Source organism: Phascolarctos cinereus, unplaced genomic scaffold (assembly GCF_003287225.1).
Source record: "Phascolarctos cinereus isolate Bilbo 61053 unplaced genomic scaffold, phaCin_HiC Scaffold_1;HRSCAF=81, whole genome shotgun sequence".
Lineage (NCBI taxonomy): Eukaryota > Metazoa > Chordata > Mammalia > Diprotodontia > Phascolarctidae > Phascolarctos > Phascolarctos cinereus.
The window spans coordinates 132,696,204-132,713,373 of NW_027555514.1; the positions used below are offsets into that span (position 1 = coordinate 132,696,204).

General features: G+C 35.8%; 1 protein-coding gene across 2 annotated transcripts in view; it reads right to left on the reverse strand.

Annotated features, from left to right (window-relative positions):
• Nucleotides 1-17,170, reverse strand: part of FOXP2 (forkhead box P2) — a 699,815-nt gene that overhangs the window by 430,413 nt on the left and 252,232 nt on the right. For both annotated transcript variants that reach the window (XM_078154200.1, XM_078154192.1), the window contains exon 3: nucleotides 9,140-9,230. The gene's annotated coding sequence lies outside the window, so the exon portion shown is untranslated. The remainder of the gene's footprint in view (nucleotides 1-9,139; nucleotides 9,231-17,170) is intronic.

The window sequence follows — 17,170 nt, forward strand, 5'->3', positions numbered from 1 at the left end:
TAGAAGATGCCTTGTTTGAAGAGGATCTTCAAAGTTGCAATTAGTTTTTCTGAGTCAAATGCTTTTTTTTAGAAATAAAAAAAAAATAGCGATAACAGTATTATGCAGTCCATTAATCAGTCATACAATCATAAAGAAATGGTCTGATAAAGAAGCTAAAGACATACTTAATATATGCACAGAACATCCTTATAAAAAGAATTCAGAAAAATCCTGCTCTGATTCTTAATCATGGAATAAAAGTGTCCCTGGGTATCAAAGATCATACCAGCCAAGCAAAAACTAGGTTCCACCCAACTGAAAAGGACTTAAAGACAGGCCAAAATGACAGGATGTGCCAGCCATGTGGAGACCAGGCTAAAAGGCATGAAGACAGAAAGGGATTTACTTCTAGAAAGTGGCCACACATGAAAAATTTTCCCTCAACAGAAATCAATGAAAGGCACAAAAATACAAACTGTTCTTTAGTCTCTCGAATCTATCTTCTACCTCCACAGTGATACCAATGAGAGGGTCCAGAGGGTACTAAGAGTCAAACAGTTTCCAGACCACTTGTAAGCACTAATTTTACTGTGCCCTCTTAGTAAAATAAGTAACAGAATCAGACTGTTGGAATTAGACTATTGGAAAACTTTGGACAAGCACACTAATACTGGCATATCTGATAGAACTTACACTGAGAGACACAAAACAGTTGCAGCTAAATGAAAGGATGGCATTTAGCCTTTCCTTGGAAAGAAGAATAAAAGAGTTGGGAGAGTTCAGTTCAACACTTAACCAAAGATGCCCAGAAATGTCATTTTCTAGAATACTTGGTCATCCAGTTCCAAATCCTATAATCTTATAATCTTGCCTTCAATTCTCACAATGCACAAACACAAACAGACCACCATGAAGATAAATGTCTCTTATGCAATGTAATCTGCTAAGAAGTTGGGAAAGTATGTGAAGTCTTCTAAAAGGAGTTCAAGTGTACACATACGTACACACGTACACACACACACGTACACACACACACACACACACACACACACACACACACACACACACACCCTCTCACAAAATAACAAGCAACAACAACAAAATGACAGTTAAAGAGAAAACAAGCTTGCTAGGAGTATGTTGTAAGATAAAAATTCAACCAAGCTGGAGAGCGTCTGTATGAGAAACTGGAAGGGAATACAACCACAAAGGTACAAAATGCATGAGATCTTCTGAGTTTTTAGGGAAGCTCTATTTTCACTGATGGCTAGTGGAATCACCACGTGTGGAATCTTCCAACTTAGTAACAGGTAGGGAAGCAGAGCTACAAGTGGGAAAATAAAGTCAAGAATATCAGCAGGACTTGATCCAACACAAATAGAAGAAAATGATGCTAGAAGCTGCACAATGTTTAAGAACACTCAGATAATTTTCTAATGTATTTTAAATAGGTAAGGATTGCAAGGGAATGGAAGAGATCAAAGACATCAAGGTGCTTTTAACCTCTCCTCTAAAAAAATAAAGATGACAAAGAAGGTATCAACAATTATGGACTTTAATGCTTGATTTATCACCTCCATAAACATTTTAAGGAATTGACACATGTCAATTTACTTCCATACCTTTGTGACCACCAAAGAAAACATGTTCTTAAATAGATAATATTTGTTTAATGTTACTGTAAAATATAAACACTTTAAAAATAAAGATAAAAGTTTGCCATAGTAGAAAGAGGATTACACTAGGAGAAAGGATACCTAGGTCCCTACTCCAGCCTTAATGAGGTCAGGGCAAATCATTGATGTTAGCTGGCTTACTGATCTGTAAAATGAGGATATTAATTAATATCCTTATTTGACTAAAGACAGGTAGTTGGGGCCAGGTGAGTTCTTGAGAGTCTTTCTATTTCTAAGACCTATGATACTATGAAACCAATCAAGGCAAAAGGTTTCCCAGACTTTAATGTTAAAATAAACACAGAGGCTCAAATACGCTGTATCTATATAATTTCCATGCAAATCTAGCTGCCTTTCACTTTAAAGTAGTAAAATTCTCTTAATCTCTAAAAACAATATCTTTTGTAGCATTAGAAAAAAGAGTAAATTGTTACAATACATAATTATAGAATCATGAATTTACAGAAAACCTCAAAGCTTTATAAGCCAGGCCTTTCATTCTAGGATACAGCAAACTATCTTCCCTCCTGACAAGGATACTCTAGAGTTTGTCTTCTATATTCTCTTTCAGGGTGTTAACAAACTTCACTCTTCGGCCAATCCAATTTATAATAAATCTAATATCCTCCAAGAGTTGAAGCTGATTTCAGCATACATGAAGAAAAGGCAAAAAGTATAGTAAAATAAAATGTGAAACAGATAAGAAATCTACATTGATGAAATAGAAAGCACAGGACTTGGACTAAGTAAATAAATTATTATTAACTGTACAAGTTACTTAGCTCCATTCTGCTTCAACTTTTAAAAATTATCAAGCATTTACTTTTTCTTCTTCCCACCTCCCCTGCCATAAAAATGAAATCCAAAGCCTTTGTAAGAAACAGGAATCATTAAGCAAAACAAATTTCCATATTGGACATACTCCAAAATGTGTCTCAATCTGTATATTAATCCACCATCTCTCTGTCAGGATGCAGGCAGGATTCTTCCTCACTGCTCTGCTGGAATCATGACTAATCATGTCATTGATCAGATTTCTTAGAGCTTTCAAAGCTATTGGTTTTTACAGTGATGTCATAACAAAAATTCTATTTCTGCTCACCTCATACTGCATTCGTTCATTAGTCTTCCCAAGTTTCTCTGAAACCATCTATTTTTTAATTTTGTACAGCACCACAATATTTTATTACATTTACGCACCATAATTTGTTCAGCCATTCCTCAACTACTGACCACCCCCCACCCCTGTTTTAAGTTCTTTTCTACTACCAAAAAAACCCAAACAAACCCAAGACCCAGTGACTACAAAAGTTTTTCTACCTGAAGGACCTTTCTCCTTGCTCACTTCTTTGGAGTATGGGACTAGCACTGGTATTGCTTGGTCAAAAGACATGCACAACTTCTAGGGCTATATCCCAAAGAGAACATACAAATGGGAAAAGGACCCGCATGTACAAAAATATTTATAGCAGCTCTTTTTTGTGGTAGCAAAGAATTGGAAATCCAAAGGATGCCCATCAATTGGGGAATGGCTGAACAAGTTGTGGTACATGAATGTAACAGAATACTGTTGTGCTATAAGAAATGATGAGCAGGCAGACTTCAGAAAAACCTGGGAAGACTTGTATGGTCTGATACTGAGTGAAGCGAACAGAACCAGGAGAACACTGTACACAGTAACAGCCACATTGTGCGATAACTAACTTTGACAGACTTAGCCCTTCTCAGCAATGCAAGACATCTCCAAAAGTCTCATGATGGAAAATACTATCCACATCCAATGAAAGAACTATGCAGATTGAAGGATACTATTTGCTATTTTTTTCTTCTGTTGTGTTTTGTTTCCTCTTTCTGGTGGTTCCTCCTATTGGTTCTAATTCCTACTTACAGCATCACTAATGTGAAAATGTTTAATAGGAATATGTATACACACACACACACACACACACACACACACACACACACACAGCCTATATCAGATTGTGTGCCATCTTGAGGAGAGAGGTGGGGAAGGAGGAAGAGAAAAAGTTAAAACTCAAAAGCTTATGGAAGTGATTGTTGATAAATCTAAATAAATTTTTAAAAAAAGACACACACAATGTAGTAACTTTTGGCACATTATTTCAAATCCCTTTTGTCTGTACCAATGCGCTCAGTCATATGGGGAAGACAAAAACTCACCCTTACCTAGCTTAAAAGTTGAAATAACATACTAAAGAGCACTTGAAAATTTGAAAATGTTAAAGACAAGAAATTATTTTTAGTGTATAAGGTGGCCTAATGATAAAATTCATGAGAATCATACAGAAAAAAAGGAAAAAAGAATTAAATTACAACAGATGAGATTTAGGAAGACATATATGGAGGAGAATCACCCAAGATGCAACTCAGTTTCTGTTCAAAGAGAATTTTTTAAAACTACAGATATGAATAGTCACTTCCTGGACTGTGGTCACCTTCAATGTGAATTGTTTCCCAATACACCCAACTGCTAGTGTTCTACCTCTCTTAGTGACCCTGTATTTATTTTGTATTTACTCTATGTATACATTTTGCTTCCTCCAATAAAATGTAAGTTCTCTGAGAAAAGGGACAGCACCCTTTTTTTGTCCTTCTATCCTCAGCTCCTAACACAATAACAAACATATAGTAAGCGCTCAATAAGAACTTGCTGATTAACTGATTTTTTAAAATTAATTAAGAATCAACCTGGTCTGACCGAGATGAATGCAGGTATCCAGAGTCCATTCCAAAGTGAAAGTACGTGAAGAAGTGGTTCTGAATGCTGAGGTTTTGAGCAGTGGATGGAGATGGGCATTACCTTCTGGCAATTCAAGGCAAGCTTTGAGAAACAAACTCACCTACTAGTTGGATCCTTGTTAAAATTTAGAAGCTTTTAATCCCTTGTGAAATGCTTCCAATTAAGCCTGTTTTTTTTATCTGCAGCTTGTAGATAATAATAATATTAGTTAAAATTGTTATAGTGCCTGCCAGACTCACTTGATCCTCACAACTCTGGGAAGTAGGTGCTATTATTATTCCCATTTTACAGATGAGGAAACTGAGGCAAACAGTGGTTAAATGACTTGCTCAGGGTCACACAGCTAGTGTCTGAGGCAGGATTTAAACTCAGGTCTTCCCGCCTCCAGGTATGGCATTCCAGCCACTGCACCATCTATACTGGGATATTTTGTATGCTACTCGCATACAGGGGACAAGACTTCTAATTGGTGTGGAGAAAGCTGAAGTTTCATTACGTCTCAGGAAAGTGTAGAGGTGGTACCAGGGCATCTTTTGGAGACGGATAAATAAGGTTCCTGAGATTACTTCAGAGAGACCCATAGAAAGAAAGAGAATGGAAACTGGACTCATGTAGTGAAGTACTTAACACGTCCCTGATTTCCAGCTTGACTCTTCAGAGATTTTAAAGACTCACCGGAGTGAAACTGTTCCCTTTTAGTCCGAGCTACAAGTATCTGCCTCTTAAGAATTCACTCGCTTGCATGTTTTCTGGCATATTTTGACCAGTGGAACTGTAATTTCTGTTTGCTGTGTGCTTGGATAAATGACTTTATTTGCTATTTATGACGGTTTTTTATATAACCAACTTTGGTGGGAAGGAGGTCAGTTGGTGAATTAGAGCTAACAGGCTGCGGTCCTCCTTAACAGTGGCCAAGGAAGTGACTTTCATTTCAAATTCAAAAAACTGCAATCCCAGATCAGCAATATTTGAGGGTGAATTTAAATTAATCTAGCCTAATATCCCCCTTTGGAGATAGGTAAAGCACACACCCAAAAATACTTCTCCTCTATGTTTTCAAGGAAGAAATCACATTCTCCTTTGGAAAGACTGGGCCAAACTCTAGAAATCTATATTCATGACAACCACAACCTGTATATCTACACATTTACATGAACACACATATCCTATGTCCTATTGAGGAATTACAGAACACCATTTTATAGTTATATAGTAAGGAGAGATGGGCATTCCAAAACAAACAAAATGTAAAAACACTTAGAGGAAGGTCTCTTACTGAAGAGTTCTTTGGGAGAAAATGGACAAGAATACCATGGGATAAGGTGGCATACTAGGTGGGCTACAAAATCGACCTATTAAAAGAATACTCCCATTGATGAAATCACAGATCTACTGAAGTATTAGCATATTTGCAGTTCCAATAAGGGCTTCTGTTTATGTCCTTTCCACTATGGCCTCTTCAGCTCCTTTCTTATAGCTAATAAACTGCTTTTAATTTTAGCTCTTCAGTTTAAAATCCTTTGACCTCTGGGAAATATAATTTCACTCCTAGTCTTTCCAACGATAGTCACTCCTTTCTATCTGGCCTCTGATTAAAAGGGCCTGAAGGGATAATCAATTTATTCCTTATTTTCTATTCCCAGCTGAAGAACATTACTATGATGCCTTAACTTCAGAAAAGAGATCTTTGAGTGAACACCAGCAGAACAGATTGACTATTGTGATCCACTGTGTTGCATTCTACCAAATTCCAAGTCATTTGTCCTTTTTCCTAATGATTCTGATATCTGTTTTCTGGTTTCCCTCTCCATCCTATCCACTGATATCCTTGATGAAACTAATATGATTTTTGATAACCCTTCCTTGATTTTCAGTTCATCAACCTCCTCAACTCCCATGACAGCCACCTTCACTCTTCTTCATCACAAAGGGAATCACCTCTTAGCTCTTACTGTCAACCCAAAATTCTCTCTTACATCTCAATCACTTGTTTCTTCCTCGTTTTCTGACCCATTTCTGAACCGGTTTTTACATTCACCCAGGTCTTCAGATCGTCATTCCCCAATGGTTCTCTGTTAACAGCCTTCCACAGGTTTTTGTCTTCTGCAATTTCTTACTTTTATCCCAAAGGCTCATTGATAAAAAAAAAAATTTAAACAGCACAGTACCAAGTACAGATCCCCAGAGGCACTCTACTAGAAATATTCTAAGGTGACATTAAACCACTGAGGTTTGAGTCTGGCTATTCAACCAGTTCTGAAACCTATTGAATCCAAATCTTTAGGTCCATTTCACAAGAATAAGACTTCGCCAAACACTTTGCAAACACCTAGGTAAATTATGCCTGCAGTATTCCCCTGATTTACCAATCTAGTAACTCTGTTGAAAAAAAAAGGAAAGGGGGGTGTAGACTAAGAGAGGTCCAGCATGACATGCTATTGATAAGGCTATGGTAGCTACCCAGAATTTTGACTTCCTTTTCTAGCTGTTTACTAACCATCCCTTTAATAACCTAGCTCCAACCTGCCTGCCTTGTTTTTTTAATACTTAATAGTACGTTCCTGCCCAAAATGGGCTACCAGGTTTTCACAATTTTATTCTGTTCTCCCTCAACTCCTGCATTATTTCAGGCCATTTAATTTGCCCAAAGCAGGCTCCCACTTCAGCTCTTCCTTTTGAGAGCATTCTACTCCTTCTATCAGTCTCTCTACTGGCATTTATTATGAGCCCATTATTTGTTTAGTACTGTGCTGAGCAGTAGGGGTATGAAGAAGGTTAAAGACAGTCCCTGCTCTCAAGAAGCATGCAGTATTAGTTCACAAGGTCTAGTTCACATGGCACTCTGTAAATCCTTGTCTACCTTCTCCTGAGGGAAAGTTCTATCTTTCTCTCCTTAATTTTCCTAAAGAGTTTGCTGAAGTCTCTCCTCTAATTTTATCACAGTGTACCGTACTAAAAGTTGTAGTGCATTTTAACATTTTAATTGACTTAAAATGCACCAAGACTTTTGGGAAACCCTGCTCTTATTTGTAAATCTATCAGATCTTCCCCACTGGACTTGAAGTTCCTACAAGCTTACTGATTTTGATTTCTGTGTCATCTGCACCTAGATAGCACAGGATATTTTAGGTCCTTAATAAATATTTATTTAATTAATTTGACACTTGATGAAAGAGAGTTTGGTGTAGAGTGCATAAAAAAGTCTATGTTAGAACTAGAAAGATCTGAATTCAAGTGTGACCTCTGCTACATACTGTATGACCCTAGGTAAGTAACTTAACCAACTCAATAATCTAGGCTAAAGATTTCAAGCACACTGCCCATGTCTCTATGCAGCCAGAATCACTCTTGAATGTGACCCATACCAGATTAAAATGTAACTGGGAAATTTTTAACAAAATAAATAAAAATATAATAAAACATATATAGTGTTAACATGTGGGTTTTGAGTCATTATGCACCTACTGGGATCCTTATGTATGGTTTAGTCCTTATGTACAGTTCCGGTTTTTATTTTAGTTTGAAACCACTGCTATAGATCACTCTTAAGTTGCAGAGAAGTACTGACCTACATTGGTACAGGAAGTTTCCTTATCCAATAACTCCCTATGCCAATGAAGTAAAAGATTCAGTCTCTATTCCCTATGTGATGCTGATGACCTTGTTTTCAGATGGAACAGAGATTATCATCACCAGAGTATGGGTAATAAAACTGAGGCTCATGGATACTGACGTCCACAAGGATACGTGGGGATGAAGTAGTGCTTTGGGACAAAAATCCAACACTAATTTTGTCTACTACATTATTCTATTATGCTACAATACAGAAAATATTTATTTCATAGGAAGATTTCCTATTAAGGACATTCATATTCTGAGCCATAACATAAACAGGAAAAAAGCTTTATATCTGTTGTTCACTCAATAAAATATGTATTTTTTCATTCTGCTGTTTTTTGAAACTATGTAGCTACCCATTTCAAAATACTTATGCAGTATAAAACTAATTTTCAAAGAAAGATTTATTAACATATCAGTAAATACTGTTTTAGCATTTCTAAGTAAAATCAGACACACTCAACTCAATGTCAATGAACCAAAGATGAAACAATTCATAGACTAGCCAATATACTAATATAAATAACAACTGCCAATTCCCGTCCCCCACAACTGTTGTCTACAATTTCCAAAACTGATTTATTTCCCATGGCATAGTGGACAGAGAACTTTTCTTAAAGCCAAGGAAATCTGGATTTTAGTCTGTCCTCAGACACATATGGTATGTGCAACCTTGGGCAATTTATTTAACTTTTGACTATTCTAGGAAACCTTCTAAGGCTAAAATGCAAAGAAGCACCCCCACCACCTCCTGCAGTATGGGTGCTTTTTCAAAAGAGCATTCCCTATAGACTCCATCCCTATGCACATTTCCCTATTTCTAACCCACACTTATTTCCCAGATTAACTCCAAACTCAATGCTAGGCTTGAGAAGTGGAAAAGAAAAAACAGGAAAATACATGATGAGAAAGAAGCCCAAAATAATATATGATAAAAAATAATCTTATCTATGCTTATCTTATCAGCACAACTAACATCTTTGTATCCTACTGACTAAATTTTACAGAAATGATCATGCTCTAGGGAAATAAACATTTGCATAATAAGTAATGGAGAAAGTAGAATGGATGACATTAGGAGAAACTGTAACAAATAACTTACCTGCTTCTTCCAGGTCTGCACAAAACTTCCTAATTCAACCTTGAATGGGAGTCTTAAGCAAGTTCAGGTCCAGCATCACATTACAATGATCCTGTTAACAGATAAGACAAATCTTTATTGCTTTGGGAAATAACCTGTAATTTACTTCACAATTAGTTCAATGAACTTCCTAGAACTAAAATCTATAAACTCTACTACAAGAAAATTGGTCAATGCTATGAGTTTTCAAGTTTGCAAAATGTGATTTTCCCCTTTGACAGAATTTTAAATCCTCTAGTCTATGTATAGCAGAGGATTAGTTCATCAAAACAATTTATGCTCCTTGAGAACAGGGACTGTTACACTTGTGTATTTTATCACCAGCACCCAGCATAGAGGCTAGCATCCAGCAGGGGGCTAATAAATGATTCTTGACAGACTGACTGAATTCAATAATCTCCTAAGCAGAGTATTGTACTAGATGCTAAGGGAAATACAAAAACAAATCAAACATGTGTCTGCCCAGAAGAGGCTTAAAAGGTGGAAGTAAAACATATATATAAATAATAATAATAACAATACAAATTGGAATGTGGTTCAACAGGGATATAATTTAAATGGTCTGAGAGTTCTGAGGGTGGAGAGATGATATCTGGCTGTTCATGGAAATCTCCCTATTGGAACCTTCCTATTTTTTACTTTCTACTATTAGAACATGGGTAAATTTTTAACAGGTAAAAGTGACAAATGTTGGGAAGGACATTCCAGGCACAGGTAAATGTAAGCAAAGAGAAGAAGGTAGAAGAATATGGGATGTGCTCAATAAATAGGTAGGTAGTCTATCTTGGGTAGAATATACAGCATACGTGAAGACGACCAATATTAGGTAACGGTAGAGAGCCACATTAGAGGGAGCCTTACACAGCAAATTAGTATTTAAACTTCCTTTGTTATGCAATGGAGAATTATAAATGATTTCTGAGAAACAGACTGATTTTAAGAGAGCTGTACATTAAGGGGAAATCATCTGGTAGGTTCCACCTTTAAGGTTGTAATTTCATCATTTGTAAGTGAATTCTACCAAATATTTAAAGAACAATTTATTCCAACATTATATAAACTATTTGAAAAACTAGGTAAAGAAGCACTACTAAATTTCTTCTATGACACGAATATGGTTTTGATACCTAAACTAGGGAGAGCAAAAAAAGAGAAAACTATTGACCAATTTCCTTAATGACTATCAATACAAAACTTTTAAATAAAACATTAGCAAGGAGATAACAGCAATATATCACAAAGATCATAAACTATAACCAGGTAGTATTTATACTAGGAATGCAGAACTGGTCCAATATGAGAAAAATTATCAGCATAATTGACCATATCAGTAACAAAACCAATAGAAATCATATGATTTCCTTTGAGGAAATACAACATTCACTCCTATCAAAAACACTAAAACACATAAAAATCAATGAAGCCTTTCTTAAAATGGTAAGTAGTATCTATCTAAAACAAAGAGCAAGCATTATCTTGAATAGGAATAAACTTGAAGCCTTCCTAATAAGACCAAGAGTGAATCAAGTATGCTCATTCTCACCACAATAACTCAATATTATGCTAGAAACACTAGTCATAACAATAAGAGAAGAAAAGGAAATTGAAGAAATAAAAATATGGAATGAGAAAACAAAACTAACACCCCTTGTAGATGATATGTGTAGAGAATCAACTAAAAAACTAGTTGAAACAGTTAACAACTTCAGCAAAGTTGCAGGATGTAACATAAACCCACATAAATCATTAGCATTTCTATATACTACCAACAAACCCAGCAGTAAGATGCAGAAAGAAATTGCATTTAAAATAACTGCATACAATATGAAATACTTGGGAATCCACTTGCCAAGACAATCTGAGGGATTATAAGAACACAATTACAAAACACTTTTCCCACAAATACATACAGATCTAAACAACTAGAGAAATATTAATTGCTCATGGGTAGGCCAAGCCAATATTAATAAAAATAACAATTATACTTGTTAATTTACTTATTCAAAGCCATACCAATCAAACTACTAAAGAATTCTTTTATAGACCTAGGAAAAATAGTAATAGAATTCATCTGGAAGAACAAAAGGTTAAGAATACCAAGGGAATCAATGAAAAAAATATTAAGGAAGGCAGCCTAGCAGTTCCAGATTTCAAACGATATTACAAATAAGTAATCATCAAAATAATCTTGTACTGGCAAAGAAATAGAGTGCTAAATAAGTGGAAACGATTAGGTACACTATACATAACAGTAAATGACCACAGTAGTCTACTGTTTGAAAAGTGGAAAACAGGTCAGCAAAAACTAGACATATGCCAACATTTCACATCATATGCTGAGTACGAGGTAAATATGGATAAATGATCTAGACATAAAGGGTGATATTATAAACTAAATTAGGGGAGCATGGAAAAATGTACATGTCACATCTAAGAATCAGAGAGAAGTTTATGTTCAAATGAGATAGAAGGGATTACAGGAAGTAAAATAATTGTGATTACATGAAATTAAAAAAGATTTTCCACAAACAAAATTAAAGCAACCAAAATTAGAAGGAAAACAAAAAACTGGGGGAAACTTTTTGTAGCAAATTTCTCTGATGAAGGCCTCATTTCTCAAATATAAGAAACTGAGTCAAATGTATAAAAATAAGCCATTCCTCATTTGATAAATGGTCAAAGGATTTGAACAGGCAGTCAAAGCTATCAATAGTCCTATGAAAAAATGCTCTAAATCACTATTGATTAAAGAAGCGCAAAGTAAAACAAATCTGAGATGCTGGCTCATACCTATCAGATTGGCTACCATGACAGAAAAGGAAAATGAAGGGATGTGGAAAAATTGGGACACTAACACACTACTGGTAGAGTTGGTTCAACCATTCTGTAGAACAATCTGGAACTAGGCCCACAGGGCTGTAAAACTGTGCATACCCTTTGCTGTTGTTTTTTGGTTGAGGCTTTTTTTTGGGGGGGGGTTGTTGTTTTTGTCTTTTTTGGTGAGGCAATCAGGGTTAAGCGACTTGCCCGAGGTCACACAGCTAGTAAGTGTCATACGTCTGAGGCCACATTTGAACTCAGGTCCTCCTGACTCCAAGGCTGGAGCTCTATCCACTGCACCACCCAGCTGCCCCCATGCATACGCTTTGAGTCAGCAATACAAGTGCTAGGTCTGTATCCCAAAGAGATCAAAGAAAAGAAAAAAAAAGACCTATTTTTACAAAATATCTATAGTAGCTCTTTTTAGGGTAACAAAAAAATTGGAAATCAAGAGGATGTCCACCAATTCGGGAATGGCTGAATAAGTTGCATTACATGAGTATGATGGAATACTGTTGTGCTACAAGTAATAACAAAGAGAATGGTTTCAGAAAAAAAAACCTAGGAAGTCTTATATGAACTCATACAAAATGAAGTGAGCATAACCAGAAGAACAATGTGCACAACAACAGAAATATTATAGGGATGATCAACTCTGAATGACTTACAGAGATCCAAGACAATTCCAAAAGACCCATGATGAAAAATGCTATCCACCTCCAAAATGATGAACTCTACGTGGTGATTGAAGTGTATTCCCTTAAATTTATTTTTATTGTTTTATTTTGTGTTTTCTTTTGAAATATGGCTAATATGGAAATATATCTTGTAATGACCTCACATGTATAATTCAAATCAAATTGCTTGCCTTCTCAAAGAGGGAGGACTGACACAAGGGAGGTAAAAAATATGGGTCTCAAAAATGTTAAAAATGATAGTTAAAAATGTTTTACATGTAATTGAGAAATACTTAGCAAAATAAATGAAAATAATTAAGAAAAAGAAAAAATAGATAAGTTTGGAAAATAGGAAAGGGAATGGATTCTGTTGTGGACATAATGAGTTGGACATGCCTATAGGACATCCAGTTCAAAATTCTCAATAGGCAGCTGGTGATGAGGAGTCAAGAGCTCAAGAATCTAGGGGCTAAATAAAGAGAGACAGAAAATTAGAAAGTTGGAAGTGGATTCAAATATTCATAAACCTTGAAAACAAATAAATCCATATGGCTGGCATTGTCTTAAACCTATCTTTTCAGAAAGGCTACAAATATATATACTGCATCTGTCCTTGGCTTCTTTTAGAAAGCTATTTCCAATTTTTAATTGGACATTTTATATTTTTTAACATGTTCACAGGCACAGGGGACAAAATTGGAATTAACTGAATAAATAAAGCAGCTTGCACTGCTGACCCACAGAATTTGGAATGTAGTTAAAGTGAGCTGGCAGGTAAGCTGAAGGAGAAAGGTAGAGAGCTAAGATGTGTAGTAAGTTCTCTTTTCCCTTCTGTGTTGATATATGTGCGTGTTTATGTGTGTGTGCCTGCACACATGCTAAGAGAAAAGACACCAGCTGCTTTGTGGGATTGTGTAAAGAATGTGATTTTGAGAAACACTGACAAAGTGTCTATGTAAAGAAGAAGCAAAAATAAATTCTTAAAAGTCAACTTTTAAAAATGGCCTTTTGGTTTTTTTAAGGGAAAATAATGCTTAGAAAAAAATATCGTACATGAAGTAAACATTCATTAAGATACACCTGATTAAATGCTATCCCAGGAAGCCAAGAACAAATGAGAGTTAAAATGTCAAGCTATGACAAAAGATAAGAGCAGTAAATGTTGGAGGGATTGTGGAGAAACATTGCTTGTGAAGCTATGAATCAGTACAACTATGCAGGAAAGCACCTAGGAATTATGAAAATAAAGTAGTTAAAAATGCCCAAACCCTCTGACCCAAAGATTCCTCTGCTAGGAATACACCCCAAGGAAATAACTAATAAAAAAGAGGATCCATATGCCCCCAAACATTTATAATAATATATGTTATAATAGCAAAGTACTGAAAATAAAATACATGCCCATCCACCGGGAAATAGCTAAAGAAATTATGGTACATGATTGTAACTGAATATTAGGAAACAATAAATATGATACTATATAGAAGCATAAAACTTACATGAACTGATGCAAAATGAGGTGAGCAGAGTCAACAAAAAATATACACAACCGTAACAATGTAAATGAAGAAAAAACAACCACCACAAAACAAGTGAAAGGGCATGCTGTAGAATTACAAAGAACAAACTTGGTGACAAAAGAGATGAAAAGACATCTTTCTTTCCTCCCCACTCTCACTCCAGAATACATAAACTCCTTTGCAAAGCCAGGGATCTGGGGGACAACTTCAACGTGCAATATAATATATATTGTCAGATTTTTAAAATATATTTATAACACTTTTTTTCTCTTCTTCCTTTTTTAAAAGAAAAAAATTATTATAAGGCATAGTTTTGGGGGGTGGGGGAGGAATACAGGTGAAAATTCAAATGATATAAAAACAACAGATATCAAACCAAATTTATTTTTATAAGTAATTTTAAATGGTCCTTCTATAGTGTCACAGATCTCAAGAGAAGACGAGCTTAAGATTAGCAACTTCTTGGTTTAGGCTAGTTTCTGCTGTGAGCCTGACAAATACCATTTTCTGAGTGAAAGCAGTAATGACTAGAGAACCTGGTAGAGGTAAAAATAGGCCAGTATAAACCAAGAATCAAACTTCCATCCTAAATCATCATCATATAACAAAAATATCATTCTTTTACCTGTAAAGAACAAAACCTTTGACCATATTTCAACATTCCTTGCCATTTTTTACTATAAAATTAACAAATATAACCAACTTCGATAATTTCTGAAGGCAGAAGAAAGCTTATCAAGCTGCCGTCTCTCCTTTCAGAAAACACTCAGAATAACTTTGATTTAAAAAAAAAATACTTTCATGTCAATTAGAATTATTCCATTAAAATAATTATACCAATTATAGCCATTAGACTAACATATAATATAAAGTAAGTAAATGTATGCAACCACAATGGGCAAACTGAATAATCAATTTTCTGAAAATCACACATACTGACCATCTACATACTTATGAACTTCAAATTGGTTGGAAATAGACAGATATTCATGCAATGGTCTGGCCTCTGGGGGGTGTGACTAGATGGAGAAAGATTTTTAAGACTTGAAAGAGCACTTCAGGCAATGAAACAATGTCTGAATTCTGTCTGTTGACCCAAGGGTCGAATATTTTACATCTATAGGTAGTAGGCTGAAACCAATCAGGGTTAGAATACAGGCTGGAGTTCACTATAATGCCTACTACAGAGGCCTGTGCTCAGTGGGAGCTCAATAATACAGTAAAAAGTCAATAAAAATGAATTCCCTCTAAAAAATACATAGTTTTTATTGTTTTCTGTTTGACCAGAGACAGAGCAGGAATAAAGGAGAGAAAGATGAAGAGACATAGGCATAGACTGCAAAGGAAAACAATGGAGCCCTACAATGGGAGGGGATTATATTGAGTAACACACATGTGAATATTAAATATTTTTCTTAATCTCAACATTTTAATCAGTACTAAGACTGATTGTCTTAGTGCTTTTCTTTCTTTGTCTAACTGTATATAAGAAAAATCTACTTGTAAAGTTCCCATTTTCAATGCTGGCCAACACGGTGAACTAGCATTAATAAAAGGTCAATTGATTAGCATTATCCAATTTTGACTTATAATTTACACCACAGTTTACGATAGGTAGGTCAGTTGGCAAGTTATTCATTTCTAGTTTCTAAGTTCCTTGAAGGCAGAGACTAGTTTTTACCTAAATTTCACACCTCTTCTAGCTCCTACTTAGGTTCAGGGGTTTATTATTTTTTGGGGGGAATCAATATTTTCATATATAAGATAACTCTGGTTTAGGAAAAGTAAATCAAACGGGATGGGCTATTGACTCTGCATTAGCAATACCATAAGAACGGAAGTGATCCATGCATCACTGATGTTTCATAACTCCAAAAATTATGGTGTGGCTTTTTATCGTTTCCAAAGTACTTATTCCTTTGATCACTACAGCAACACAATGCTGTGATGCAAGCAAATCAGGTATTACTGCCCCCATTGTAAAGGTCACAGAGGTTCAATATCATGCTCATGGTTATAGGTAAGCAGAAAGACCCAGGTCTTTTAGTTCCTGAGGCAGTGATTTGTCCACAACACTTTAACACCCCCTGCAAAAATGCTGACAGAGAAAGAACTAAGAAAGAGAAAGAACAAAGTTCCATGACACTGATGCCGCTTTAAAAGTTTATGGTAAGAAGGACACAAAGGAAGTGAGCTGGAAGGAACTGACAGGCATTAGAAATCCTCGGAGGAATGTAAGTGACGCCACAACAGATACCCAGGGCTCTCTGATTTCTGCAAACTTCCCACCATCATTCTCGGCTCTACCTCCCCTATTACGGAGAAGCCACTGTCATAACCCTAGCTCTGTGCCTACAAAAATTTAAATGACTTCCCAGGGTCTAGCATAGAACTCTGCACACAGCAGGTATTTAATAAATGTTCACTGTATTGAACTGAATTAAGTCACTCAACATCAGTGATCTATATTCCTGTTAGCACTGCTGTTATTTCTTTCTTATTTCAGGTTTGGCAACAAACATGTTTATAGTAACTCTAGCCTCACTAATAGCTCATGATATCCTTTGCCAACAGAAATGGAGAAATGTAGCATATATTTACCAATGTGGGGAGTCTGAGGTTTTCACAGGCCAAAATACAGCACCAAAAGCAGTCAGGCTTTGTTGTTTCATAGATTTTTATAGCAAGACAGGCATGATGGGTCAGATAGATGGGAGAATAATGGCATCGCCTCCTTTAGTTTATTTTTGGCATGGCTTTAATCATTTGCATACTAAACCAGAGAATGGGGGTGGGGTGGGGGTGGTATTTAACCCTAAATCACACAGTTGTCTATAACTGAGAGCTTTGATCTCCAAGGGACATAGGGATCTCAAAGAAAATATTTAATCTTAGCCTGGGGCACTCAGGCTTTTGTTAACTAGGTGTGGTGGTTATGACTAATGAGCTTATCAGGGAGATGTTCAAACCTTCAT